Raw genomic sequence first — 26,638 nt, 5'->3', positions numbered from 1 at the left:
GCACTGTGCAGTGCGTTGCTCGTTCCTGGGACGGAGGAAGGCATTTCCTGTGTACTGACCTAGGCAGCGGCTACCTCCACCCTGGCCGCGCGGGATTAGCCGAGCAGTCTCAGGCGCTGCAGTCCTGGACTGCGCGGCTGGTCCCGGCGGAGGTTCGAGTCCTCCCTCGAGCATGGGTGTGTGTTTTTGTCCTAAGGATAATTTAGGTTAAGTAGTGTGTAAGCTTGGGGACTGATGACCTAAGCAGTTAAGTCCCATAAGATTTCACACACATTTGAACATTTTTAACCTGCACCCCGTACGTCCACTGCTCCTCTCGGTAGAGAACTGAATGGGTTCTCGGACATTCGGTTGGGTTACAGCATCCTGTTGCATCATATTCGTGCACTGTAATGTTCTTATTTTACTGACTGTCGTGAATAAGATGATGATGTTGATGACATTTCGTCATGTAAATTATTACTACTGTTAGAGTTAATTATCTTTGCAAGAGGAATGCAGGGAGAACTAAGCACTGGAACGCACTGCTGATGACAAATAGGAAACAGCCCATCCAGGCAGATGTAAACATTTATGAGCCCAGAAGAGACTGACGGCAGCACAGAAACGTTCTACACCGTGATGTACGAAATTGAATGACGCTGGGAGAAATGTTTTGGGAAATGTAACACATTTTTGCCAATATTACTGCAGTTTGTCTGGCGCTAGGACATTTTATAATACGCTTTCGGGCTGATGCGACTGCAGAAACAATGAGAACGTTGCAGAACCCAGACGGAATTGGCTGATCCTCAAGAGAAAAGAGAGATAAATTTCGTCACGGCTTCCATTGTAACTTGTGTTTTGGACAAACACTTTCCGCTACGGAAACCGACTAGGCATTCAATTTTGAACACTTCTGACACAAAAACTCCTCGACAGTTCTGACATGAATATCGGAAACTTCAATAAGTCAATTTGTGACCAGTCGCCGTCACAACCTCGCGGCTTTGGGCTAATGACAGTTCGAAGAAAGCCGCCGCTGGCGAAGTCATATTTTGTGGGCGACACCTCGATAGCAGGCGTTGTCTCGTCCACCGCCAACAGCAAACGCGGATCAGCGGACGAACACGCAGCGCTCAGTAACGAATGCCGAGGCATGTTCTACCGCATTCTTCGTGCTTCATTTCTGGAAAGAAGAAAGAGTGGGATTTAGTGGCGCATCGGCGCCGAGGTCGTCAGTGCCGGAATTCATACTCGGATAGTACAATGGGGAAAGAAATCAGGCATTTCCTTTACAAATGAACTATAATGTTATTCACTTCATTTTTTAACATTTCGCTTGGTTATATTGAAGTGTATTGCCAACAGTTTGGTACAAATACGAAGACATTATGCACAGGAGCACAATATAAGTTAAAATTGTTTTACAGTATCCACTTAGGCAAAATTCGTATAGCTAAGGAATTCCAACACGATACCTACTATGTATGGATGAAACATGATATAAAAAGGAGCTCAACAGAGATTGCGGAGCAAACACCTGCGATTAAAATGTTTATGCTATCACCGATAGTTTACCAAAATTCATGAACACAAATTACCATCTCGAAAAAAAAAATCGGTCCTTCCATATGTCAGTACTTTGATGACACAACAAAACAGTAACACTTGTTTGAAGATGCACTTTCATTTTCAGTACGGTTTGCAGTAACCAGTTTTTCTGCGCTTCTCTGAAACTGCAGGAAACAGCAAGCTATTTACTTCTTTGTAATGGGACAAGTAGAAAGGGTTTCCCTCGATACCTGTGCGATGTAAATGAAAAAAGAGTTGAACCATGGTTGGTACGCATTCGTATCAGGGCTGTTATTAGCTTCCTACTTGCCTGATATTTTCGAAAGCAGGAGGCTCTTCCAATTACTGGTTGCATCGCAGCATAATATTGACTTTGAAGACTAACCTTGTGTGCTCACAACGGAGAGATGATGTTTGTTAGTGTTCGTGGCGCAGTATTTGTTTTGCCTGTGACGTCATTGCCGCAGTGTCTGCCCTCTTAGTTGAGTGTCCAGCGCGTCTGTCTACCATGCAGCGGGCCAGGGTTCGATTTCCGGCCAGGTCGGAGATAATCTGCGTTCGGAAACTGGATATTGTTTGTGCTAATCATCACTGCGTCTTCATCGTCTTGCAAGTCGGCACTGTGATGTCATGGTTTCTTCTGCTCGGCGGCCTAACATTCCCAGGTGGGCCCTCCCGGCGATCAATGCCATGCGATCTTTATATCGTCACAGTGTAGATGCAAACGTGTGATAATTACGAATTAGCATTGTGCAGCGTGAAAACGTGTTTAGCTGAGACATTTATTTGGGTGTCACTGAGAAGAGCTTGCGGAGCAGTGCTAGCACTCAACATGAAGACAATAAAAAATATTCGCCGGATCGTAAACATGCTCGGGATGATAGAAAACGCTATTAAGAGGCAAGTTCGAGTGGAAATGAATGCAAAAAGCGTGCAGAGTCCACTGTCGAATGAGTACGAGAGCTATGGCAGTGTCGAAAAGGAAATGAAGAAAGCGATTACAGCATATCAACGTATAGTATTATATCACGTCCACCAAAGGTCATGTCATTTCGTGTACGCGTATGGTGTGCTTCAGACGGTTGTCAATTTTATGAAAGATGCCACTGCCGGCCGGTGTGGCTGAGCGGTTCTAGGCGCTACAGTCTGGAACAGCGCGACTGCTACGGTCGCAGGTTCGAATCCTGCCTCGGGCATAGATGTGTGTGATGTCCGTAAGTTAGTTAGGTTTAAATAGTTCTAAGTTCTAGGTGACTGATGACCTCAGATGTTCAGTCCCATAGTGCTCAGAGCCATTCGAACCATTTTTGAAAGATGCCACTGCTGATCATGCTAACTACATCGATTATGATACTAAGCACACCGTTAACCATCACTCAGTACACCTGTTCAACTTAATGAGCCCACAAATCCCTGCTACATCCAACAAAATATCTGTTCTGTAACAATAAACAAGACAGAAGGGGTAGATAATATTTGATAGATAACATTCATTCGTAATTTCTAAAATCAATGAGGGAAGTTGCAAACAAACGACTATTCAAGTTTGCAACACACCGTATCTTCGGAAAAATACCACCCATACAGTTCCGAAGTTAGCAAGGGCAGATAACTGCGAGAACTGTAACATAATCAGCTTAACAGCTCTTACATCCAAGCTGCCCACAAGGATTAATATACAGAGGAATGGAAATGAAAGCTGAGGATCAGTTAGATGATGATCAGTTCGGCTTTAAGAAAGGTAAAGCTACCATAGAGACAGTTCTCACATTGCGCTTGATAATGGAAGCAAAGCGTAAGAAAACTTAAGATACGCTGATAAGATTCGTCAGCCTAGAGAAATTGTTCGACAGTGTAAAATGGTGAAAGATGATGTAAGTTCTGCGAAATACAGGAATAACCTATAGACAAACACGGGTAATGTGCAATATTTACAATGCGCCAGAGGGGAGAACAAGGCAACATCAAAATCGAGGTGCTCAGAAAAAGTGTGTAGAACAGGGATGTAGTCTGTCACCCCTACTGTCCAGTCTATACATCGAAGAAGCAATGACGGAAATAAAGGTTCGAGAGAGGGATTAAAATTCAAGGTGAAGGGATATCGATAATAAGATGCCCTCCTCAGTGAAATCTCTGAGGATAGAATGTACAGTCTTAGACAAAAAAATTGACCGCCGGCCGGCCGCCTCAGAGACTAAGTCCGAGTCGTTCACTTAAGGTGGCCAATAAAACTGACCGCCCCTGACAGCTGTAAGTTAGGCCATCTGCACAATCTGGCAACACTGTAAGATGCGGAAGTGTTAGGAGGAAGTATTGTCTACTTCCGAGACAGTCTGGTTGGAGTGAGCCCGTGGTCTTGCGGTAATCGTCGTGCATCCTCGACTTAGAATCGCATGTTCGCGTCCAACCGATTTTTTATATTTTAACCATATATCGGTCTAAACTTAAGAGTCTGATTGAACATCGAAGACAATTCGCTTAACATTCTAGCCACCCGCAATAACAAGTACTCCAGAAACATTTCCGCAGGACAGCTCGTGGCTGTGTCGCGATCATAACCGCTTACGCTCGGGCGTTTCCTCGCGCTGCAGCGTCTACCGGCCACCGGCCAGACGCCACCCGCTGTCTGAAATCCGGCGCCGCCCATGTGAAGGCGGCGCCACGCTGTCAGTGTATGTATCAATGCCATTTTCGAATTTGAAGTTCCTGCAGTTAAGCATTGGATTTTGCATACTTGAAAATCACGAACTACAGTTAAGCATTGTAAAATTGAGTCGCAAGTGGAAAAAGGTGTAACATCTGCAACACAACGTTTACTTTTGGTATAACAGAGGAGTGAATTTAGAGAAGGCAGCTAGAAAGATTTGAAGTGTGTGTGGAGCGAGTGATTTTGAGAAAAATACGCCGGAAAAAGATATTCTTGTTCCAACGAAGATCGTGCTGGCATGAATGATTTTCCACATTAAGGAAGTCTCGACTACTGATATAAGTGACAGATTACCATTTTACCATCATGCAACATTTGCATTCAACAGACAAAGTTCAGAAGTCTGGTGTAGGAGTACTGTATGCTGTAATTCGAAACAACAAAAATCACCGGAGTGACTATTATTGAACGTCATCAGGTCGCTCATTGAGCATTCCTTTGCAGTACTGTTTCTGGTGACGTGTTATGATGCCTTTATCGTTAACATCCTAAGAATAAATGAAAGGCTGCTCCACCAAAAGATATAGACTAGAGCAAAGAGTAGTGTGAACATAATATTTTACAGTTGATAGCTCCAAAAGTGTGTTTTGGACTACAAATTCTGCCCCAAGGGGTGTGTGAAACACAGCTGGAATTTCTTGTCAACAACTGAGACACCTTTCGGTCGCAGTGCAAGAAAGTCGAGCAAAAAACTACATCACCTTTGCTACTGCATGATAACTCACTCTGTTGATTTGAGAAACAAAACTATCCAGGAGATTGATAGGAAAGTCGTCTCTCAGACACTTGTATTGTTAGGGAAGTCCTCTCTCAAGCACTTGTCCCTCTCGTCATATATTCGTAAAATATTACCTTTCCCGCTCTTGATCGATCAACCGTCAAGGCAATTCATTTCTAGACGAAAATACTCTTAAAACTACTATGGTTTAATGACCTAGTTAAAACAAGTAGGTTTCTACGGGCGTAGAATTTGTAAACAACTGTAGCATTGTCAGATTGTTTTAGATATCGTGAAAGAAAATTCAGCCGCTGATTAATTTCTCTTTGATGATTACTGTTGCGTTTAGTAAACTAATGGAAAATGCAAATAAAATATTCACTTTACTAGTACAAATTACATTCAGCTTACTACAGAAACATCACGACGGCAGTCTATCTTAATAAAGCATTAAGTTCAAAAATGGTTCAAAGGGCTCTGAGCACTATGGGACGTAACTTCTGAGGTCATCAGTCCCCTAGAACGTAGAACCAGTTAAACCTAACTAACCTAAAGAAATCACAGACATCCATGGCCGAGGCAGGATTCGAACCTGCAACCGTAGTGGTCGCGCGGTTCCAGACTGTAGCGATGCATTAAGTGTCTGTAAGACGATTGATCCTATTTTAAGACGAATTAGTAGGATATCACCGACGTTTGACTTCGATGAGATCTGTATTTACTTCATTTTCTGTATCATTCGCAAGTCTTATGATAATGTAGCATTTCATAGAAAAAATTATGCATTAACAACAACAAAAAATATGTCGGCAGAAAACAAAAGTGGCATTATGAAATTGGCAGTACCGTAAGGTTTTCGCTCTGACACTAAGGGTTACTGTAAGTAGCAAGACGAATTTTGCTCGAGCATTATCTTACGATTCCATTATTGAGTTTGTATCTGCCTGCTTGTAGCTCTACTACAAAAGAATTAAAAATCTGGCTTTCAGCGAGTCTAGAAAGGCGAATAACAGCAGCTTGCACCTGGTAGCCAAGCATGTTACTTGAGAAATTGTATTTTCCAGAAGTGGGAAGACATCCTTTTGTGGTTGAATTGTTGGCAAATATCAGTCAGACGTGTGCCGTTGGTCTAAGCGTTTCGGTGTGTTGAATTTGTACCAATGATTTTTCTATAGGTTTTTTCTGTCCCAAATAGAGAGTTGAAGTCTCCCGTTAGTATTATCACGTCATCTTGGTGAATTTTGCTCATAGTATTTTCGAGCGTGTTCCAGAAATTTTCGACATTTTTGTTGTTTTTATTATTTTCGATGTTGGTGGGGGCATGTGCATTGATGAGTGTGTATTTTTTACTGGGGCTCTGAATGAGCATAGTCATAAGTCGATTGTTGATGACTGTGATTTCTTTGACAGAGTTGATGATAGATCTGTGTTCGAGAAAAGCAATGCCGAAGATTGGTACGCCCTTCGTTACCTTTTGTTGTATTTTGCTCTTGAAGATGCAATAGTTTCCGTAATGCAAGGTTTCGTTGTCCGTTAGTTGTGGTTCTTGAAGAGCAATGGTGAGAATTTTTTGTCGGTCGATTTATTATGTGAGATTTTTTAGTTTTCGTATTTGGATCACTATATCGATGTTTAGTTATTAAAAAAAAAGTTCTTAAGTGTGTGAAATCTTTTGAGACTTAACTGCTAAGGTCATCAGTCCCTAAGCTTACACACTACATAACCGAAATTATCCTAAGGACAAACACACACACACCCATGCCCGAGGGAGGACTCGAACCTCCGCCGGGACCAGTCGAACAGTCCATGACTGCTGCGCCCGAGACCGCTCGGCTAATCCCGCGCGGCGTGTAGTTTTCAAATGCATGTTTTCTGTTTGTAGGGAAATTTACAGGATATCTTCAGTATTCTCTGCCGTGCTAACCTGGACTCCCCAGAATCCGAAATTCCAACTGCCGCCTGTCGACAGCCGGGTTGTGTACCACCTGGGGTAAAGTTGACTTTGCTTGCACAGTTCATGTTTGCTTGTGTTTAATTGGTTTGGCCTGGGTGATCCAGGACCGGACAGGACCAGTAAATATTTTCAGCCGAGCTCATTTAGCTAACAGACGGTGACCAGAGTAGCGGTGGTTTTCACCCAGACGTGTCTGGATTTTGAGTTCAACGGATTGAGTAGCCGTTCAGGATTGTGTTAGTATTTGGTTCACCCCAAGTATTTGATTTCCACGGTACCACCCATATGGGGGAGCGTTTCCCCTATCGATACCACGGGATTATTATTATTATTGTTATTATCATTATTGTTATTATTGTCATTATGTAATCAGCAAATCCGATATGGTGCATCTTCCCACCACTGAAATAGATGTACCTTGTTCGAGTCAGTATTTCCGTTACATAAATATGGGTTGTAATTACGTTACATAGCTGTTAGTAGACATATTTCTCACTTTTTCTTAGGCAGTTGCTACCTGTTTCTCCATGATAGGAATTTATGTGCGCAGCATTGTTGCAATACAGACGTTCAAATTATCCGATTTCTGTAATTTCATTTCGATAGCAGGTAGTTCTAATAGGATGCAGCCAGACAGGCTTAATGTGGATATCCGACTACGACTCTCATCATTTGATAGACTGGGTAAACCACATTCTTAATCGGACGGTTGAATCTAGATCACTTATTTATGACAGGGCCTGAATTCTTAAACACTGTGGAAAATAATAATACAATATGCTTATTACTAATATGTTATTTAAATATAAATATATGAATGAACGAGATAACAAAAAATTTCCAAATGGCTCTGATCACTATGGGACTCAACATCTGTGGTCAACAGTCCCCTAGAACTTAGAACTACTTAAGCCTAACCAACCTAAGGACATCACACACATCCATGCCCGAGGCAGCATTCGAACCTGCGACCGTAGCAGTCGCGCGGGTCCGGACTGAGCGCCTAGAACCGCTAGACCACCGCGACCGGCGAACGAGATAACAGTTTATTTACAGGAGCAAAGCCCCATCCATCATAGCAGAGCAGTGCGAGATTGGTTTCAGGGCCAAGAGAGGATAAAGCTATTGCCGTTTGTTCCACGATCACCGAACATCAACCAGAGAGAGAATATGTGGGCAGAGGTAACACGGTCATTGCCATGTGGACCTACAAATGCAAGCGACCTTTGGACGAATATAGAAAACGTAAAGTGGGAAGTAACCCATCACGCTACACTGTCGACGTCTTGATGAAATCATTGCCCCTACGCCTTGGAGAAATCTTACGTAATGATCGTGGGTGGGTTGGTTACTAAATGTATACTCGTCTACAAAACCCATGTGGACAATTATCTGATAGTCGGTCAAGCTTTGCTTTGTCGCAGTTCTTTAGATACAAGTTCATTTGCTTTCAGTCTCCTCCTTACAATTCTTGCAATGCAAGGTAATTGAAAAATCTCACCCACTCGACGTCAGCTGAGGAATTGACTCATGCATGTGTTGTTCAACATACAGTAGTTGTCACACTCACTGGAATCGATGATTGTGTGTGTGTGTGTGTGTGTGTGTGTGTGTGTGATTTCGTGGTCACGCACAATCTGAATCAATACTATTACCATTAGATAGACAACCAACAATAAATATTCCATCAAATTTGACTGTAAAGTATTTTAATGCGATGGGAAGTGACAAACTGAAATTTTACCCAACCCACGACCTGCATATTACGTTTAGTAAGATGTATTAACTCCATAGTATCGTTAGCAGAAACAGTGCGCTCGTGTTTGGAGGCTAGCGACAAGTGCAGCGATTAGCAGTGGCCAATGCCTCCGCGATTTGTTTATGTTGGCTGAGCGTGGACACTGCAGCAGACGCTTCGCCATAAACAGAAAGAAATCACCTTGGCTCTGACAGCAGTGAGCGGATATCACTGCCTGCGTGTTCTTATAGTAACCAACGTGAGACTCTACTCACAGGTGCCATGGAGCAATTGCAACGGGTATCATGTCATTAGTCATCAGAATATTAAACAGTGATGGAATGTCCACTCTATTTGAATCCCAAGAAAATAGGAACCTTCTCACAAAGGAATGTGAGGTGTTATCAAAATTTATCCAACACACAAAAATTAACTGCAGGGCTTTCATGTATGCAGTAGTAGCATACAAGGAAATATTCTGTCTTGGAAGCGTATATTTCATTTCCTCTTCTCATATTAACGCCCTTGTTTTAGTGTGAAGTGAGAAAATAAACACGAAAAACTAAAGTTCCTGAGAAGCATATCAGTCATTTCCTCTTCTCATATCATAACTTATTTTAGTATGAAGTAAAAAAAATAAACAGTTTAAGGTTGTGAAGCATAATATGACACCAGATTCTTATCCTGGCGCTATCGGAAACGCAAAAAGCAGGGAGCTGTCGATTCTTTTGTCCAACAGTCTGTCTCCTTTCATGCATTACCCCCGCTAGGATATTCTTATTTAAGGACTTGTGGGCATCAAGTTCTTCAGCAGAACAAGCCTTATGTTATTGTGCTAATTACGGTACGGAAAAAATGCAACAAAGACGATTTCCCCTAAAGCAGTGGGGATATTTGCAAATTTCAGTATTCAGCAATGACTGCCAGCTGCCACAACACTTCACAGAATCCATGCGGCAGACAACACAACTGTGCGTGCACTTCAGGACTTCATTCAGTAAGTGTCAGGAGATGGATGGAAACGTCAAATTAACGTCGCTTTCCGAGTCGTGTTCAATCCAGAATGAGGTGTTATTAAGGTAGTTGAGCGTTCTCGCAGTTACACTTTTGCAATTCACATATGAGTATTCCGATAGCCAAAAGAACCCGTTAGTGTGAAACTATCGGGAACTGTATTAATATCAAACTGCAAGAACTTGAGACAATACGTGGACTCTTCTCTTCGCTGGGTGACCTATTACTGTTATTTAGGATTCTCTCCGTCCTAGACGTAATGCAAATGGAACTTCAGAGGCGCTTTCCGCTACTCTTGACAACATCAGCAACTTGTAATCACTGCGAGTTACAACAGCGTGATGATATGGCTCAGGTTGTCAGTAGTTGTGGTGGTGTGATGCTGTCAAACTGCTTACAGTTACGTTAATGGTGGCCCACAGAATTTAGCGCTGACTAGTTTCTTAAGTAAAGATAGTGTTGTGGCGTCGTCGCTTCTCTTTAGTGGCCTCAGCTTGAGTAATCCGATTTAACGAACATAGTACTCCATTCGCGGGCTGCTAATGATACAATATGACTACAGAGAGCATCGTGCGGGTATTACATTAATTCTGCAATGAATTGCTTAACAAATATTACCCTCAGCTATGCAGCTGGAATGACTCATTAAACAGGTACTCTATGTTTCACTTGGTTAAGGAATCAGTTCGCTGCAATCCTGCTTCTACTGTTCGTAAATACTTGTATACTTCATAAATGGTTCAAATGGCTCTGAGCACTATGGGACTTAACTTCAGAGGTCATCAGTCCACTAGAACTTAGAACTACTTAAACCTAGCTAACCTAATGACATCAGACACATCCATGCCCGAGATAGGATTCGAACCTGCGACCGTAGCGGTCGCGCGTTTCCAGACTGTAGCGCCTAGAACCGCTCGGCCACCCCGGCCGGCATACTTGTATACTGACCATTCGTTATTTGACTAAATGTGAACTACAATCTGATTCGTATATATATGACATGGGTTAGCGCCGGCACAAAGCATAGACTAAGGGTTGGATGCCGTTGAAGTCCCGTTACACTGATGGCAAGACAAATGTTCGCAAATCACCTCTATTGCCTCAAAAAATAATTGTATCTTAAATATCGAAGGACCGACGTCCACACTGTCACAGCGCGTTGAAATACAGCTAAGACGGCAGATGAATATTTGTGACCGACTGGGCTTCGAACCTGGACCTTCTGCTTACTGGACAGACATGCTGATCACTGCGCTATTATTTTTTCTTAAAGTTTGAGAAGACTTTCAGCACTAGGTAGGCGGAGGCAAAGAGGGCAGGGGTCGAAGATCCGAGGCCTGGCCTCAATGCCTCCTGCCTCCCCCATACCTGTCACTGAGCAGCTGCATTATTCCCGTGTATTCCATGTTTGCACCCATATATACCTTTAAATTGTGGAACAAAATTGAAGTAGTAATTAAGGTAAAATAAATTACAGATTGCCGCCTCCAGTGGCGTGCTTTCCTTGTAGAAAATAACTTACAACAGTGAAAAGGGTGACGGAAAAATGCATAACAAACATTCATTCAGAAATATATTCACAATTTAAGTTATTTTGCACTGGATGCATATGAGGTCTGTAAGGTAGCCATATGTTTTTCAACAAATGAAAAAAATTTCGGAACCGGGGTAGTTTTGCCAAATTAGAACAGTTCTGATTTTAGAACCAACGTAAAAGAATATTCCAGGATTAAAAAAAAGTGGAAGAACGGTATTCTTCTAATAAAAAAACTGTCCACCTCTTCGTAGCCCACATAAAGCAATAGATAAAAAAAATTTGAAACCATTTCTTATATTTGTTATTCTTCTTCAGCGTAAAATGTTCTTCTGCAATATAAAACATGTACTCTTCTAAATTCTGTTTGTTACGACGTAAAACAGAAACTGTCCCAGAAGCCACGAATAACTGTTATTCTTTGCGGACGGGTAACATTTCTAGTCGGGTTGTAAAGCTTCAGTTATCGGTTGCATGGGGGCTTAATTATTTAAATTTGAAAATAATTTTTATTTTTAATAGCTGTATGTCCGATTACGCTGTGTCTCGTAAACGGTAGGCCCTGACTAGTATTATTACGCAATCTGACTGCATAGAACAACAACAAAGAATGAAATGAAAATTTTCGTTAACACAATTAATTAATTAAGTCCCCAGCGACTATAAAACCTACGAAACCAAAGCACAAGTATAACTGTTCTGTGTGTGGGAGTGTGACTCAACGTACACATCTGGCACGGTTCTTCTTCAACAAAACAAGAAATTTCAAATACCATTTATACTGACGTGATAGAAAAAAAATTAGAAATACTATAATTGCGCAAGAAAACCGGAATTACACTCTAATACAAGAACACAAGCCAGATGCTTTGTTGACTGAACCTGTAATGACGCATTATTCAGGACATTGAAATAATGAGAAAAAAAAAGAAAAGTAGTTTGTTACCTTAATTTATATTGACGAAAAGCACTCTAGACATTACAATCTCTCCACACCGACTCGCTACTACCACATCTCAACCAGAACTCTCCAATATCACATCTCAGCAAGCACTGCCTACTAGCACATATCAACAAACACTGCTCACTACATCTCAGCACAGACTACTACGAGCTCTCCCCAAGCACTCTCTGCTACGAGTTCTTGACAGGCACTGACTACTACGAGTCCTCGACAGGCACTGTGGAGGCGGCTGAATAATACTCTTTGGCGCAATCTCTGGCGCCGTGGCTCAGTGTAGCCACCTTTCACGGTATGTGACTTTCTGCGGTTCTGTTGATAGTGCTAATTTCTTCCTAGTCCAGTTCCAAATTCTGATTCTATTTTCACATAAGAAGATGTGCGCTACAGTTTCTACAAGCCGACATTTGTCACAGTATGGAGATGGTCTCAATTTGATTTTCCATAATCGTTCCGCTGTAAGTATGGTTCCGTTTACAACGTCGCACCATACGGCACTGACTTTAGTTGGTAGAATTTTATTGTTGATATTTTTCCAGTTTTTTGTAGGTTAATTTACCGGAATTGGTTTGTGAAGACGATGTCTGGTAATACGAGGGCAGTTCAATAAGTAATGCAACACATTTTTTTTCTCGGCCAATTTTGGTTGAAAAAACCGGAAATTTCGTGTGGAATATTTTCAAACATTCTTGCTTCGTTTCGTACAGTTTCATTGACTTCCGACAGGTGGCAGCGCTGTACGGAACTGTTAAAATGGCGTCTGTAACGGATGTGCGTTGCAAACAATGGGCAGTGATCGAGTTTCTTTTGGCGGAAAACCAGGGCATCTCACATATTCATAGGCGCTTGCAGAATGTCTACGGTGATCTGGCAGTGGACAAAAGCACGGTGAGTCGTTGGGCAAAGCGTGTGTCATCATCGCCGCAAGGTCAAGCAAGACTGTCTGATCTCCCGCGTGCGGGCCGGCCGTGCACAGCTGTGACTCCTGCAATGGCGGAGCGTGCGAACACACTCGTTCGAGATGATCGACGGATCATCATCAAACAACTCAGTGCTCAACTTGACATCTCTGTTGGTAGTGCTGTCACAATTGTTCACCAGTTGGGATATTCAAAGGTTTGTTCCCGCTGGGTCCCTCGTTGTCTAACCGAACACCATAAAGAGCAAAGGAGAACCATCTGTGCGGAATTGCTTGCTCGTCATGTGGCTGAGGGTGACAATTTCTTGTCAAAGATTGTTACAGGCGATGAAACATGGGTTCATCACTTCGAACCTGAAACAAAACGCCAATCAATGGAGTGGCGCCACACCCACTCCCTTACCAAGAAAAAGTTTAAAGCCATACCCTCAGCCGGTAAAGTCATGGTTACAGTCTTCTGGAACGCTGAAGGGGTTATTCTGTTCGATGTCCTTCCCCATGGTCAAACGATCAACTCTGAAGTGTATTGTGCTACTCTTCAGAAATTGAAGAAACGACTTCATGACAACACAAGACCTCACACAAGACTTCGCACCCGAGAGGAGCTCACAAAACTTCAGTGGACTGTTCTTCCTCATGCACCCTACAGCCCCGATCTCGCACCGTCGGATTTCCATATGTTTGGCCCAATGAAGGACGCAATCCGTGGGAGGCACTACGCGGATGATGAAGAAGTTATTGATGCAGTACGACGTTGGCTCCGACATCGACCAGTGGAATGGTACCGTGCAGGCATACAGGCCCTCATTTCAAGGTGGCGTAAGGCCGTAGCATTGAATGGAGATTACGTTGAAAAATAGTGTTGTGTAGCTAAAAGATTGGGGAATAACCTGGTGTATTTCAATGCTGAATAAAACAACCCCTGTTTCAGAAAAAAAATGTGTTGCATTACTTATTGAACTGCCCTCGTATAATCATAGACAGTTCTAGTGTTGGTTTGTTCTGGAGGAAGTCTTATACAGCTACTACAATCGCCATAGTACTTTCGGACGTAATCTAGGCTGGCATGCTACATTAACAGGAGCGTTCCGATCCCCAGGATCTAACGAGAGGAACAGAAGTTTCGTGATGCCTGTCTTAGTGGCATGTATTAGTTTAAAAGCACGTATTTAATTCCAAGTCCTCCGTTTTGCCTCTGCAAAGATATTTTGTTTCCATACATACCAAGAGGCTACAGCTAATATTTTATGTGCAGAGACTTGCGGTATCGGTAAGACTGCTGCGACATGATATATTTTGCTAAGTATGTATGTATTTATGAAGTGAACTTTCTGCAGTCGGTCCAACAATCGCATGTCATGGTCCTTCAACAAGGTTCCGATGACATTAAGTTTCCGCTCCCAATTGTTCGTGGCCATACGCTTGGGATTCGCTCTTTACCCCAAGCCGACTTGGAGTCTCTCTTCAGTTACATCTAACCAGTGTGCACCTGTTGCACTATTGTAAGAACCGGATTCGCCCTTAACCCCAAGCCGACTTGGAGTCTCTCTTCAGTTACATCTAACCAGTGCGCACCTGTTGCACTATTGTAAGAACCGAGATGCAGGTTCATTTGGCTACAAGAGTGCGTATATTCCTCCAGCATGCCGGGTCTCCTGCACAGTCTAGTCGTCAGGTCACACATTATCCAAACCTAACATTTCCCGGAAGGTGGATCATTAGATGTGGGCACTTTTCTTGGCCTTCAAGGTCCTCAGACCTTATCTCTTTGGATTTTTGCCTGCGGGGATGGTTAAAGGCGAAGTCTACAAATAAAAAGTAAATCCAAGGGCCGATTTGATCGTTCGGGTTATGAATAGTGCAGCCCTCATAAAAGAACGCAAAGACGACCTCAGTAGAGCTACACGTGGTGTTGTCAAGAGAAGTCAAATGTGCATTGAAGTTGGTTGGTGAATTTTTGAAAATCAACTTTGAATGTCCTCATTTGCCTTTGCTTTGACTTTGTTAGCGTTACGTACTAACAGCTGTATCTCTGTACTCAATAAAAAGTGGACACATTTATATGGAATTTTTTTCGTCTGTACTACCACCTCCTAAAATATCTACTATTCCTCCTGAAACACCCTGTGTATGGATATATGTGTGGTGTCTGTTCTTTCGGACATGTCCGAAAGAAAATGCTTCATGGCATTCTGCAACGACCTTCGATCTAGTTGCAGGGGCTGATAGAGATTTCAGAGCTACTTGGCTGTCTGAATAAAAGTAAAATCTCCGATTTTTGTAGGGTCTACTCTAATTTTCCTCCGTGCACATGCTGACAGAAAAAAAAGTGTAATACTGTGGCCATCATCCTCAAAGAGATTCTAGGCAGTACACCAGACCTGGTACTTTCATCTGTTTTCGACCTGTCAGTAAACCACTATATTATGTCTCCTGCACGGTGTTGTGGTTCGTTTTTCCACTGCTCCCAACTTCCAACTGTTACGTGGCAAAGTTTATTGAAACAGCTAGAAGTTATTGTGTAGTTAATCGACATTTCCCCAGCCATCGCCTTACTGATTTGGGATTCCGTATATTCTAACTATATCCAGTTATTTCCAATTTTTAGCCTTTATGTCCCTGCCGCTGCCTCCATTTTAAGCCACAGGTGTAAGGCGGGCATGTCTAGCATAATATCCATTCCAAGAGTGGATGTCCTGCTAAATCCATCTGTTTGTGAAAGCAGGCCAGTCTCTGCACTTTGCCAGACTCCCTAGCAGCCACCTTCTGTTCGACTTTGTTCATATTATAGGCCAATAAATTATCATTGGTGTTTTTGCAGGGATGTATATCGTGTACGTACTGGGTTTAGACCCCAGTTTACACTGCAGCAGCTTCTAGTGCTTATAAGATTATCTTTCGCAGTGGAAAATATTCTTTATATGAGGTGTTCATAATAGTTCTCCATGCAGGGCTACCTCTAGATACACTACAACCCTCTCTAAAGTTTCATCGAGAAACATAATTTTTCAGTATGTGTGCTGGACATGCTTCCCCATAAATAATACTACACCACTTTTCGTGGGGCTCGTCTTTAAATACTTTTTCACAATGTTCAGTGCACATAGGTTTAACAGTACTAGCAAATTTTCTAAGCCTTACTGTGAATAGATAGTCTACTTATTCTTTTCAAGAGTAGTCTTCCGCATTCAGCTCATCTATGAGTTCATTCACCACTAGTTTCTTCATCTCTAACCATTTACTCGAAGGTCGTATTACTCGACATCCAGGAAGATACAGAGAGCATCCAGAAAGGGTAGTGCTTTTTCCACCTTCCCAACAAGTTGGTGAAGTGTTACTTCACATGATTTGCTTCGCAAGTATTATGAAAACGTTGCAGTTAATAGATAAAATTATGTATTCACAACAACAAAAAATATGTCGGCAGAAAACAAAATCGTGGTATTATGAATTTGACAGTACCTCAAGGTTTTCGCTTTGACACTAAGGGTTACTAAAAGAAGCAAGACGAAATTTGCTAGAGCGTTGTCTTACGATTCCCTCATTGAATTTGTATCTGCCTGTTTTTTTTTTTTTTTTTTTTTTTTTTTTTTTTTTTTTTTTTTTTTTTTTTTTTTTTTTTTGCCGTTCGCGGGCAAGTAAGGAAGGTAGGAGAAACAGAAACCTTTATTATTCACAAAATAAACATAGTACGTCCCGACACATGATAACTGTCCTGGAAGGAACCTCGCTGCCGTCCTACCATGCAGCATGAAATAACAACAAAATCAAAGTGGGGCCACCTCCGTCACCCTAAAGAAAAGTATTTATAGATATGAAAACAAAATTTGAAGTACATCCATTTGCTAACTGTGCAAGCGTTAGTTTTTAACAGGTCGCATACTCGCATGGTGTTCTTAGTCGATCACTTTACTTGGTCGGTTTCACAACGAAAGCACCTCCGCTCATCTTTGCACACCCGGCACACCCCAAGTATATGGCGGGTCCCGACAGTGCCCACCGTCGGATGTTCGAGTCCTCCCTCCGGCATGGGCGTGTGTGTTGTCCATAGCGTAAGTTAGTTTAAGTTAGGTTAAGTAGTGTGTAAGCTTAGGGACCGATGACCTAAGCAGCTTGATCTCATAAGTTCTTACAACGAATTTACAGAATTTTAAATCCAAAATACTGCATCTCGGTTCTTACAATAGTGCAATAGATGCGCGCTGGTTAGCTGTAACTGAAGAGAGACTCCAACTCGGATTGTGGTTAAGGGCATAATAACTTAAATTGTGAATATATTTCTGAATGAATGTTCGTTATGTATTTTTCCGCCACCATTTTCACTGTTATAAGTTATGTTCTACAAGGAACGCACGCCATTGGAGGCGGCAATCTGTAATTTATTTTACCTTAATTACTACTTCAATTTTGTTCCACAATTTAAAGGTATATATGGGTGCAAACATGGAATACATGGGAATAATGCAGCTGCTCAGTGACAGGTATGGGGGAGGCAGGAGGCATTGAGGCCAGGCCTCGGATCTTCGACCGCTGCCCTCTTTGCCTCCGCCTACCTGGTGCTGAAAGTCTTCTCAAACTTTTGAAAAAAAAAAAATAATAGCGCAGTGATCAGCATGTCTGTCTAGTAAGCAGGAGGTCCAGGTTCGAAGCCCAGTCGGTCACAAATATTCATCTGCCGTCTTAGCTGTATTTCAACGCGCTGTGACAGTGTGGACGTCGGTCCTTCGATATTTAAGATATAATTGTTTTTTGAGGCAATAGAGGTGATTTGCGAACATTTGTCTTGCCATCAGTGTAACGGGACTTCAACGGCATCCAACCCTTAGTCATTACTTTGTGCCGGCGCTAACCCATGTCGTATATATGCGAATCAGATTGTAGTTCATATTTAGTCAAATAACGAATGGTCAGTATACAAGTATGCCGGCCGGGGTGGCCGAGCGGTTCTAGGCGCTACAGTCTGGAAACGCGCGACCGCTACGGTCGCAGGTTCGAATCCTATCTCGGGCATGGATGTGTCTGATGTCATTAGGTTAGCTAGGTTTAAGTAGTTCTAAGTTCTAGTGGACTGATGACCTCTGAAGTTAAGTCCCATAGTGCTCAGAGCCATTTGAACCATTTATGAAGTATACAAGTATTTACGAACAGTAGAAGCAGGATTGCAGCGAACTGATTCCTTAACCAAGTGAAACATAGAGTACCTGTTTAATGAGTCATTCCAGCTGCATAGCTGAGGGTAATATTTGTTAAGCAATTCATTGCAGAATTAATGTAATACCCGCACGATGCTCTCTGTAGTCATATTGTATCATTAGCAGCCCGCGAATGGAGTACTATGTTCGTTAAATCGGATTACTCAAGCTGAGGCCAAATAAAGAGAAGCGACGACGCCACAACACTACCTTTACTTAAAAAACTAGTCAGCGCTAAATTCTGTGGGCCACCATTAACGTTACTGTAAGCAGTTTGACAGCATAACACCACCACAACTACTGACAACCTGAGCCATATCATCACGCAGTTGTAACTCGCAGTGATTACAAGTTGCTGATGTTTGTCAAGAATAGCGGAAAGCGCCTCTGAAGTTCCATTTGCATCACGTCTAGGACGGAGAGAATCCTAAATAACAGTAATAGGTCACCCAGCGAAGAGAAGAGTCCACGTATTGTCTCAAGTTCTTGCAGTTTGATATTAATACAGTTCCCGATAGTTTCACACTAACGGGTTCTTTTGGCTATCGGAATACTCATATGTGAATTGCAAAAGTGTAACTCCTACAACGATCAACTACCTTAATAACACCTCATTCTGGATTGAACACGACTCGGAAAGCGACGTTAATTTGACGTTTCCATCCATCTCCTGACACTTACTGAATGAAGTCCTCAGGTGCACGCACAGTTGTGTTGCCTGCCGCATGGATTCTGTGAAGTGTTGTGGCAGCTGGCAGTCATTGCTGAATACTGAAATTTGCAAATATTCCCACTGCTTTAGGGGAAATCGTCTTTGTTGCATTTTTTCCATACCGTAATTGGCACAATAACATAAGGCTTGTTCTGCTGAAGAACTTGATGCCCACAAGTCCTTAAATAAGAATATCCTAGCGGGGGTAATGCATGAAAGGAGACAGACTGTTGGACAAAAGAATCGACAGCTCCCTGCTTTTTGCGTTTCCGATAGCGCCAGGATAAGAATCTGGTGTCATATTATGCTTCACAACCTTAAACTGTTTATTTTTTTTACTTCATACTAAAATAAGTTATGATATGAGAAGAGAAAATGACTGATATGCTTCTCAGGAACTTTAGTTTTCGTGTTTATTTTCTCACTTCACACTAAAACAAGGGCGTTAATATGAGAAGAGGAAATGAAATATACGCTTCCAAGACAGAATATTTCCTTGTATGCTACTACTGCATACATGAAAGCCCTGCAGTTAATTTTTGTGTGTTGGATAAATTTTGATAACACCTCACATTCCTTTGTGAGAAGGTTCCTATTTTCTTGGGATTCAAATAGAGTGGACATTCCATCACTGTTTAATATTCTGATGACTAATGACATGATACCCGTTGCAATTGCTCCATGGCACCTGTGAGTAGAGTCTCACGTTGGTTACTATAAGAACACGCAGGCAGTGATATCCGCTCACTGCTGTCAGAGCCAAGGTGATTTCTTTCTGTTTATGGCGAAGCGTCTGCTGCAGTGTCCACGCTCAGCCAACATAAACAAATCGCGGAGGCATTGGCCACTGCTAATCGCTGCACTTGTCGCTAGCCTCCAAACACGAGCGCACTGTTTCTGCTAACGATACTATGGAGTTAATACATCTTACTAAACGTAATATGCAGGTCGTGGGTTGGGTAAAAATTCAGTTTGTCACTTCCCATCGCATTAAAATACTTTACAGTCAAATTTGATGGAATATTTATTGTTGGTTGTCTATCTAATGGTAATAGTATTGATTCAGATTGTGCGTGACCACGAAAACACACACACACACACACAGTCATCGATTCCAGTGAGGGTGACAACTACTGTTGAAAGGTGGCTACACTGTGCCACTGCGCCAGAGAGTGCGCCAAAGAGTACTATTAAGCCGCCTCCACAGTGCTTGTTATGAGATTGTAGAAGTCAGTGGTTGTTGAGAGTTCGTGGCAGTCAGTGCTAGTAGAGAGCTCGTGGAGGTCAGTGCTTGTCAAGAGATCGTAGACAGTGGGTGTTAAGAGTTCGTACCGAGATGTGCTAGTGGGCACTGCTTGTCGTGAAGTTGGAGTAAGATGTTGTAGTAAAGAGTGTTGTTCCATGTTTTATGCAGTTATTTGATGGGAGAGATAGCAGATGTTATTGTAATGAGTGCATTTCGTCAATATATATGAAGGTAAAATTTATAATGTTCCTTTATTAGTTGTGTATCTGAAATAATTTGTCACTACAGGTTCAGTCAACAAAGCATCTGGCTCGTGTTCTTGTATTAGAGTGAATTTTGGTTTTCTTGCGTAATTATAGTTTTTCTAAATTTCTTTTGTCACGTCAGTATAATTGGTATCAAAATTCTTGTCTTGTTGGAAAAGAACCGTGCCAGATGTGGACGTTGAGTCACACTCCCACATACAGAACAGTGACTCTTGTGCTTATTGGTCTTGTTGGTTTTCTTTTTTTTTTAGTTGCTGGGGACTTAATTAATTAACTGTGTTTACGGAAATTTTCTTACATTGTTCTTTGCAGTCAGATAGCGTAATAATACTAGTCAGGGCCAACCGATTACGAGACTTGCGTAATCGGACATTACAGCTACTAAAAAACCAAAAAATATTTTCAATCAATTATACATTTAATTAAGCCCCCATGCACGTGGCGACCCTGCCAGGATCGTCCCTTGGATTCTTCTGATTGTGAAAATTGTAGACTGTAGTATTGTTGTAGTAATTTGTAGTTAGTAATTGTAGTCTATTTTGCATGTGTAGATTTGGTAATTGTCATTCTTCTAATGGTATTTTTTCTCAGAATTAAATTTGTTGTCTTGTCAACGGGTTTGACAATTTAGTGCAATTATTTCAATTGTTCGATTGATCGTGTTTGAGGGAGTCATTGCATTTGAATGGTATTGTTGAGATAAAGAGTCACCGTGTGTAATTTTCGTACAGTGACGAATTCTTTGTATGTTTTGCAAATGATTACGCGATCTATGAAAAAGGCAAAAATGATGGATAGTGAGAATAACGAAATTGTTAACATGGCGAACTCGCCAACAGAGGAAAACAGTGTCATGAATAATGGAGTTGAAAACAATGTAATAAGTCGGGAAAATAGTCCGGAACCATTTCAAAATTTTTCTCAATCAGAAAATTCACAGAATCCGAGATTAACGATAGAAGATTCTGTAATAGTATCGAACAAAGATAGCTTTACAGCTATGACGAAAGAAGTCTATTTCGCGGGAAACGTTAAGGGTGAAAAGAGTTTCGAACCAGTTACTATGGAGCATTTAATGAGTGCAATATTAAATGTCGGATCACGGTTAGAAGCCAGGATGGAAGCAATGACAACACGGTTATGCTCACGAATAGGGACATGTTTCAAAAATACGAATGACGAATCAAATAATGAAATTAGAGAAGAAGTACAACCGATTTTGAAGGCTCACAATAATAGCTTAATTTCAACAGAAATCAGACAAGAGGAAGAGGACCGAGAACAGGAAGAAAAAGATCGCGTGATAGTACAGAAATTTTCAGAGTTAAATTTACAACGTGCACAAGATAAGGCAGAAGTAATTGAAAGAATCGAGGAATTCGTACTAAATGACAGAATAAATAACTTAACGCAACAGTGTGAACAGTTAACTACTAAATGTGACAATACCGAAACCCGAGTCGCGACACTTACAGAAGACGTAAATAAACAGAAAGAACAATTAAGTGACTCATCAGAGAGAGTTGAAGGGATCTCAGATAAATTGACAAGTGTTAGTTTAGCAGAGCGGTATGAAGAAAATAGTTTGTTTCATTTACGGAATGCAACAAGAGAGCGCCAGGCGCGTGAATTTAACAATAATCGTTATTGGGACTGGGACAGACGCGGTAGGTCTTTGTCGCCACGAGGCGAAAACTTTGATTATAAACACTTTTTGACTGTCCGGAAATTTAAGATCTTCCGAAATTCTAAGAATGACATACATCTATGTTCATGGCTAGATCAATTTACGTACGCACTTCCGCCAGATGTGCCACGAAGTCACAAACTAGAAATTATGTGCAGCTATTAATGTCCTCAGGGGATTCACTACTCTAAAGTGAATATGTGCCGTAGCGAGCATAGGGCCCCGAGCTGTAGTGGTGCTATTTCTCTTTTAGTTTTCTGCACCGCTGCCTACTCTTTTACTATTCTTTGCATCTGTCAAACGAACTCTCGACTATCAATCTATCTAGTGAGTAAGTAAACAATAACCGGATTTGACTATTTACCTAAATGAGATTTCGAAAAGTACTGTTTGAACTTATTAATGTCCTCAGGGGATTCACTACTCTAAGTGAATATGTGCCGTAGCGAGCATAGGGCCCCGAGCTGTAGTGGTGCTGTTTCTCTTTTAGTTTTCTGCACCGCTGCCTACTCTCTTACTATTCTTTGCATCTGTCCAACCAACTCTTCGACTATCAATCTATCTAGTGAGTAAGTGAACAATAACCGGATATGACTGTTTTACCCAAAAGTGACTTTGGAAATTACCGATTGGACTTACTGTACCTATTGCAGCATTCATTGTAGTTTAAACGAAATTTTATCTGTTTATCTTCGTGACAACATTACTTCGTATGTTGACGACATTATTATTGCTAAACGTTCTTGGAGTGAGCACAACAAAATTTTGGATTCATTGTTACGTATCTTTGCAAAAGTTGGCATGACAGTGAACTTGGAAAAATCTGAATTTGGTCGTTCTCAGGTGAAATTTCTCGGTCACATTATCTCTACAGAAGGTATTCTTCCTGATCCAGAAAAATTAGACGCTATTCGTAATTATGCTGTTCCTACTACAAAACGTGATGTTCGTGGTTTTCTTGGTGTCTGTAATTTTCTTAGACGCTTTGTTAGTTTGGACGATTTGGCCACACCTCGTTTTTGCGATCTATCTGGAAAGTTCTTTTTAAACGAAAATCGGTCGACAACTCCGTTTGGTTAGTTTGTATTCCTGATGAGTGGGTCAATAAATTGATTTGGTATACGCATCTCAGTTATGCACACTTTGGTCCCCGAAAATGCTTTCATAAATTACGAGAAAATTGTTACTTCAGTAATATGGAAAAACGTATTCGATCTGTTCTTGCCAAATGCAAATTATGTCAAATGGCTAAGCCTCCAACGATTTCTCACAGAGCACCGTTGTTTCCCGTCATTCCAGCGAAATTAAAGGAGATGGCTGCAGTCGATTTGTTTGGTCCAGTGGTTCGTTCTACTAATGGTTTTGCGTACATTTTCGTAGCAGTGGAGTTGACGTCAAAATATGTGTGTTTTACACCTTTACGCAAAGCAACAGCTCGTTCAGTATCTAATGCTTTCATCAAACATTTTCTTAAAGAAGTTGGTCATGTTGACAAGGTTATATCAGATAATGGATCACAGTTTCGTTCTAAAATTTGGCTTCGTACTCTACGGCGTCGTAAAATCAAACCAATTTTCATTTCACTTTTTCACCCTCAATCTAATGCTTCAGAGAGATGGATGAAGGAAATCAATAAATTGTGCCGTCTTTATTGTCATCAGAATCACAGAACTTGGGATCAGTATCTTCATATTTTTCAAAATGTTCTGAATGAACTTCCTAATGACTCAACTTCTTTACCGCCTCTATTGATATTAAAAAATAAAGTACCAACAAATCGCATTTCTGAAATCGTTCCTTTTCCGCCTTCACGGAAACTGCGGCATTCTGAAGTTGTTAACCTGGCTCTACAAAATATTGCATCTGCGGCTGCTAGAAGAAAGAAATCGGCGAAGCGTCCTGGTCGTTTAAAAAATTTGTCGGTTGGTCAAAAGGTATTAATTAAATCCCACCGTTTGTCTCACAAAGGAAAAGGCTTGTGTCGCAAATTTTTTCTGCTTTATAACGGTCCATATAGAATTCGCAAAATTATTCATGATAACACTGTTGAAGTAGAAACTCTTAAATCTCGACGCTCTAAAGGAATACATCATATATCAAACGTTAAAATTTTTGTGGAATGACATACTTTAGAGAACTAACAGCCACATGTAAACACGCAGAGAGTACAAGGATACCGCGCTGTGTTTTGGCGGCGGCACATACTCAAAGCAACAGTGAAGTCTGCGCGCCGCACAAGGCAGTCGTTGACCGCGAACAATAGCTTCCTACGTCACGCGCCCACAGCTGATCGAGCGCTCAGTGCGAATGCACTGACAGCCGTAAACAAACACACAGTCTAATTTCTCCGACTAAATTCTGTATAAAGCTATAAGGACTTGTTGAATTGTGTTATTAACATTCAGTATTTTGCAGGATACGGTGTATAAAGTATTTAAGACCTTCAGGTAAATTCTGTGCGTGTCCGACGTTAAGACGACTTGCTATCGAGAAATTTTCAGGAAGAATGTAATTTCGAAGAAGAAACTAATAAACTAAAAAAGGTAACTATTAATTGAGTTCATTTTTCAGCTAACATATTTCCACTTAGGTACGTACTTTAGACGTAATTTGCTGCTCGCGATTACGTGATTCATACTTTGTGCTAATTTCAGGTTCTATGAATTTACTTGTGAAGCGACGTGCTTGCGTACGTTAACTGATTTTGACAATGATTATTAATGAACTGGGTTGTAACTTGTGTATATTATGCATCGCTTGGCTGCGCTGCTTTTTCACTGATGTCCTATTTTTTTAATTATGTGCCTGCTGTGCTTAGTTATTTAAATTATAATTGTCACCTGATTTATTGTGCTGATATGTATGTAAGTTATACTTTGTGATTTATCTGCTTGCGCCTTCATGTTTACTTATTAAGATGACATATGAACATTTATTTGCTTATGCTGATATGATGCTAATGACCTGTTTATTACGTAAGATATATGTTTACTGCTATGCGTATGGATTGCATATTTACACATTTCTGTTTTGTTGTCATAACTACTCTTTAATTTGGTGTATAGCAATGCTGATGTACAGTGTATAAACATAGAGTTTAGGTCACACTATTGGATTAATTATAGATTGTTCGCTTGGCAGAGCCTCGTTGTAGGAATTGTGCTGCATCCACTTGTTGACATTCTGTTCTCTACTGGTATATTTACTCGCTATTGCATGTTTTGCTTACGCACAGTGCCTTATATTTTAAGATAAGAAAATGAACTGCTATAATTCGACGAACGACATTAGTACAAGAAAGTCATAGAAGTCACATGAGCTGAGGTTTTATGGAAGCTGTATAAATTTATGCTAATAGGAAGGAAGCTAACGACATGACAGACCAAAACTAGGTTTAGACCATTAATAGTTATTACACTGCATTTTTCGTGAGCAATTGAAATAGGAAGTGACACTTGATACAAGAAATACTCTACATGTTTACTTCTGCTATGATTCTTGAAGTGGTGTACATACTGTGAAATATTATGATCATTCACACTCCGTAATCGTACTTAATTACTGAGAGTTATTCGAACTAAGTCTGTTAGAGGTCAGGTATGCATTTCTTTTATTTAATGATGGACAAGGAACCAAAATGTATCTTATAATTTATAATGAGTAGAAAATTTGGGTCAGATGGATTACACAGAGGTTGTGTGTTGACAATGTGTCTTCGGATTGTATGGGATGCTGACTTGAAGTTGCATTAGGATTTTATCTGTACTTGTTCGAGGAGACTGACTAGAGGAAAGAGTTGTGATGGAAGTAAGATGATATTGGTGCTGAGGTTTATATTTATCGACGTATTATTGAGGTATAGAGATTATATGAAGTTGAGTTGTTATGGAAGTGAAATGATATTGGTGCTGAGGTTTATATTTATCGACGTATTATTGAGGTATGATTATTGGAGTTTTGGTGTATAAGAGGTAAAGTAAGTGAGGAGCATATTTTTTTTGTTGGTCTTATGGAACAAGGAGGATGAAGAGAGCAGACTAGAACACTAAAATAGAAGGAAGATTGTCTATACACACTTTGTTAAATCACTAAGCAGTATATACTTTTTTTTGGAGAGAGGAAGTAATTGCATATCTTGGCTCACTGACAGTTGTTCAGCAACAGTACATTTTGATCTGGCTTGGCAAACATTGGTCTTGACATGATGACTATGACGTTGACCTAACTATTATTGACTGTTATACATTGCTGCCACTACTACTTGATACACATGATGAACATCAAATTTTGACAGAATTTCATTTACACAATTAACACTATTCAGTTACACAGTAGTACTTAATGTGGATGAGAGATGAGTGAGTGTGTTCTGTGTGTTTTCCTTTACTAATCCTACCCACCTATCTCCTAAATATTATTTTATTTGTTGGTAGTGG

Source organism: Schistocerca piceifrons, chromosome 3 (assembly GCF_021461385.2).
Source record: "Schistocerca piceifrons isolate TAMUIC-IGC-003096 chromosome 3, iqSchPice1.1, whole genome shotgun sequence".
NCBI lineage: Eukaryota > Metazoa > Arthropoda > Insecta > Orthoptera > Acrididae > Schistocerca > Schistocerca piceifrons.
The sequence above is the reverse complement of the archived record's forward strand: the minus strand, read 5'-3'. Positions refer to the sequence as shown.